The 5,157-nt window shown below is 29.3% G+C and overlaps 1 non-coding gene across 1 annotated transcript; it reads right to left on the minus strand.

Annotated features, from left to right (window-relative positions):
- Positions 1–2,151: 2,151 nt before the first annotated feature.
- On the minus strand, positions 2,152–2,257 carry LOC127546065 (U6 spliceosomal RNA). The gene has a single exon (XR_007949928.1). It is a non-coding gene; the product is annotated as a U6 spliceosomal RNA (small nuclear RNA).
- Positions 2,258–5,157: the final 2,900 nt, after the last annotated feature.

The following is a 5,157-nucleotide window of genomic DNA, read 5'->3' on the forward strand; positions in this document are numbered from 1 at the left end:
CCATATTTACTTCACATTATTCTCCTGTCCATACGCTAAATCCTAGCCAACTGACTTTCTGTTTCCTAAATTTAATGTTGTCTCCCACGCCTAAAACTTTTCACAGACTGCCTACATACTTGGGATACATTTCCTCAGCAACTACATCACTTGGGATTCATAGCTTTCTTCAAGATCCAGGTTATGTGCCATCATTTATATAAAGTCTTTCCTGGTCTCTGTAGGTGTTCGCAGCCATTCTATTATCAAATTATATTGCACTTACTCAGCTATGTAAATATTATATCTACCCCACACAATATTATAAGCTCTGAGGACAAAGTGTTTCTATTTTAATCTTATATCATATGCATTTAGTACAGTGCCTGTCTGTCATATGCTAGGTACTTAAATGCCTGAGTTGAGTGAATTGAATAAAAAGTTAATGGAATAAAATCACTCATAAAAAACAAAAGCAGTGAATAATTGCTTTCAAGTTTCAATTAACATTTAAATCATAAAGTTTAAAAAATGTGAAAATACGGCTCTAATGCCTTTGATAAGAATATTAGCAAAATTAAAAATAAAAATCCTTTGATAACTAGTGAAAATCTTAAGGAGTATAATCTATGCCACTTTTATAAAAATTGATCATATAGAGAGCTATCATAGATGAGTCATAATTAAATATTGAAAATCAGAAATATTAAATTTATCCTTTACAGGTCTTATCACAATAATAAAAAATATTATCAGTATAGGAAAGTATGAACAAAATAAACAGTTTAAATGTCTCCAAATTATTTCATCCTAAAAAACAGGTGGCTCAAAGAACAAATTCTATAAGCAATAGTAAAACTAAATAAAACAATAACACTGATATAGCATATCAGAATTAGTAAGATTTGAATAAAATCAATCCTTAATGAAAAATGTATATATCTGAACATTTAAAACAAAAATATGAATAATGAAGTAACTAATTGAGTATGCAGCTAAAAAAAATTAGACACCAACAAATTGATAATCCTGATACAAAAATAAAAGTATACAATGTGAAAATCAAAATAGAGATAAATAAAATTGAAAAGATTCCTTCAAATAAAGAGCTGTTTAAAAAAATTAACTAAAAATCAAGTTAACTAATCATTAATTAATTTGATTTTTAAAGACAAGGAAAGTATAGTACATTAGAAAGAGCATTGATTTTGAAGTTAAAAAAAAAAACTGAGTTCAAATCTTGCCTCTGAGGATTAGTTCCTCTGTGCTTCCTTGGAAACTTACCTCAATTCCCTTAGTTTTGGATTCTTTTTCTCTAAAATAATATTTGAACTAGAAGGCCTCTAAAAATCTCTTCCAGTACATGAAGAAAAATGCTCAGGGAATCAATAATGAATGGAAAGGAAATTAAAATAATTACAAAACTACAACACCAAAAATTGATAGATATAATGAGTGAATCTTCACCAAATACATATATGCAGTTAACAAATTCAAAAATAAAGAATGAAACAGCCCGATCTTCAGAATAATCAAGGAAAGCATAAATGAAATAAATGAAAAATACTTTTGGTCCAGATGAATTTGTAAGTTGTTTATATCAAGCCTTTAAATAACAAATATTTTTTGTTTTAGATAAACCAAAATAATGAAAATCAGAAAAATAATGAAAAAAGCATCTTACCAAGCCTGTTCTATGAAATGAATTTGGTCCTGATATCCAAATCATAGAGAAATTAAGACAGGAAGAGAAAAGTAAAAGAATGTTACCACTAAAGTCAGTCAATAAAAAAACAATTAAATAAAATATTAATAATACGGCTACAGAAATTTTTTTCCAAAAATCATTCATTTTGTCCAAGTTATATTTATATCATTCACTGGAAAGTTTTGATATTGTGTTTTTATTTTTAAATTTGCTATTCAAATATATTCCAATCTATAATGTAAGTATAGTCTTAACCAAATAGTTTGGAAAAAAATAAGAAAGCCAATCAAATGGGGACTGAATCAATTTGATTGATATAAATTTTGATATAATGATATACATTTTAAATAAATTTGATTGATGATATATAAAATATAAAAATCCTTATATTTTGAATCTTATACTAAATGAAAAGAAGAAAAACCTGGATTAATTTCCTTCTTTACGTGGGAGAATAACTGTTTTAAAATATAGAATGTTTCCTAATAAGTGTTTTATAATTGTGCAGAGGCCCTTCCAATCTTCTCTGTATCTTTCCACTTTTAACACGTGAACTAACTACTGAAGTATATCCTCTGGGCTACTTTTTAATGCATTACAAGGAGTTTGGGGGCACAAAAAACTTAAGCAAATCTATCATCATCTTTACAAAGGCATAGTCAAGGAATTCAGGCTATGAGTTTCAGAGACATTGATGAGGTTCTAAGGGGTTTATGAGTCCAAGTAGCTCAAGTTTAGAGTGCCAGAATGATGTCATGAGCAATCAAGACCTTCTGGGGAGTATTTCCAAACAGAAAGGCTCAATATGGGCTCTGTACTGAATCTATTCTACTATTATGGAGAACAGTTTTTTCAGCCACAAATATAAATCATCTCCCAGGATGCAGGATACAAAGGTACAGCCCAGAATAGCATACTGCAAAAGGGGGAGACATGCCTTCTGATGACTATATAAGGGATTTACTAAGTTGGTTCCAGAGCTTCTTTTTAGACACAAATAGACAAAGAATTCTGTGGGCATGAATGAGAAAACTAAAGATATGTAAAAGAAACTAGCTTTTCAGAACATACTGATTTTCAGTTGACTTCCTAAAGATTCTGTAGAAAGATCTGAGGCTCTCTTCTGATTTGAGATGAGATCTCATCTCACTCCCAGCTTAATAGCTTATGTTCTCCTTTATATTATATTATATAACTTCTTCAGTTTCTGTTGACTATTTTTCTTGAATAATGAGCTTATTCATTCTTTGACATGATGCTCTTTTGTGTAATTTGGTAATTTGTTGACAAATATAAGTTAAGGGTCACCATCTTTCTTAGAAGTTAAGAGAAAAATGGTTTTCCTTTTGAAAGAAGACTTATACCTGAAGACTCAACAGATATTTCAAGTATAGCAGAAAGATATAATTCTAGCCTAATATCACTCTCAGAGGATATTTGTCCTGGGACCTTATCCTGTCACCAAACTTCCCAGAGGGGATACTTGATTTCCTTTCCCTCCAAAGAAGTAGACCAATATTTACCTATTCCATTCATGAAGCACAGCTACATATTTTAATAACATGTAGATATACTTATTTTACACATTTTTCTGTTTTATACTTTGCTGGATATTTATGATCAGAGAATTATTAAACGAGTTTATTTCCATTATATCTCCCAAGGACTCTTATAATTTTGATTTTGAAATGAGAGTCATCTTGTTGGATAAGAGCTTTTAAGCATTTTACATTATCAGAACAAGTGCTTTTAAAAATAATCAACAAACAATAAGTACAGCTTGCATTTAATTATAAGATAATAAATAAGTTATCTATTATAGAATTTCACTAACAAAAACATAACCATTCTCCAATTATAACTTATTTGAAGTTGTAATACACACAATACACATAAATGATTTCCATAATAAAATTTGCGTAAATGGAAAAGAAAATATAGAGCAGTAGTTTGTGTTCTCTATATCACCTTTTTGGTAAACAAATAAGATCTAAGCTTTGTTGAAGTTCTTTGTCCTCACTTTTCATAACTTCATTTATGTCAGATCTTGTGAACTGATGATTCAAGATCCTCATAACTGTGGCACCTGCAGCCTAGTTATATTTTACGTATACATGATCTAATTTCATTTTTTCCTTCACAATTCTTTTAGTAGTATTTCTACCTTACAGGTAGAAACCTGTGAAGTTAAAGTCCAATCAAGTATAGTGACTATTATCTATAAAGGTAGAAAGAAAAGAATGGTGTTTTAAAAAGTGTATTTCCCTTTTGTTCTTCTGGGTTTTTTTTTTTCACTTTCATCCATAAATGTCTTCAAGTTGTCTCATCTGTATTGGATCATTCATCAAACTTTCTGTAAAGTGTTCTGCTTCTGTAAACTTTTTCTCTGATTTGAGGAAAAAATCTTCCAACACCTTTCTCCATAAGATTTTACAAACAAATATACTCTAATCCAATATTGAATTTGGTTTTCATTTCTCCTTCCTTGTCAAGTAAATCTGATGCTTACTGAATAGGATATTTTTAGGTTTATTTAAACATTATGGTAATTGATTTATATCAGTTAAATTTCTATATGAAAATAGTAAAGTCCTTGTCTATGTTTTCTCTTCTTCCCATTGCATTTTTAATCATCAACAGGTTATTTGAATAGGTCAGGATAGAGTTCTTTCAAATTGTACATCTTACCTTCTTCTCATTTTTTATCCTCTAGTTTTGAAAAATGTAGATATTTGTTCTAATAAGCTGGCACTGTATTAGTACACTGAGTTAGGAATAATTCCTATATTAGTAAAGAATCATGTTCTGTCCATTAAAATATGATTTAATCTTTTGTTATCTTATTTATAACTTACCTTATAACATACAACATAGAAGTTAAGATACATAATTTAATTCTTATTGATGATTCATTTCTCAAAGAAAGACTCATGATGCATAGGTATGAAACTTCTATGTGATCTTCCATTCTTTGGTCTTTCTAATTTCTTTTTTTTTAATCCATGTTTTCTAATGTCTTTGTTAAGCCATTGGCAGCTATTAATTCCCTAGTACAAATAAGTCTGTCATTCTATATTTTCACACCTCTCAGGGAGACAGGAACAAATCGAACACAAAATACAAAAGTTAGGAAGGGTTAGGAAACATATAAGTAGGACACCATAAAATAATCTACATATCATGGAGGCCTGGAAGGAAATTTAACGTAATGTAGTAGAGTCAAAAGACTAAAATTTCAATCCTAAGTCTTCTACTTATTAGCTACATAAACTTAGTAAAGCCCTTTTTTCTCTCTGCACCTCAATTTCTTCATTTACAAAATGGAAACAATATTTACAGAAGCTACTTCACAAAGTACATTATGAAGCTCAGAATAAATTATTTATGTAAAATATAGGTGAACACAACTAGTCACAGGTATGTGAATTATATTTTACATACATTGCTTAATTGGTTGATTGTCCTTGATT

Source organism: Antechinus flavipes, chromosome 1, assembly GCF_016432865.1.
Source record: "Antechinus flavipes isolate AdamAnt ecotype Samford, QLD, Australia chromosome 1, AdamAnt_v2, whole genome shotgun sequence".
NCBI lineage: Eukaryota > Metazoa > Chordata > Mammalia > Dasyuromorphia > Dasyuridae > Antechinus > Antechinus flavipes.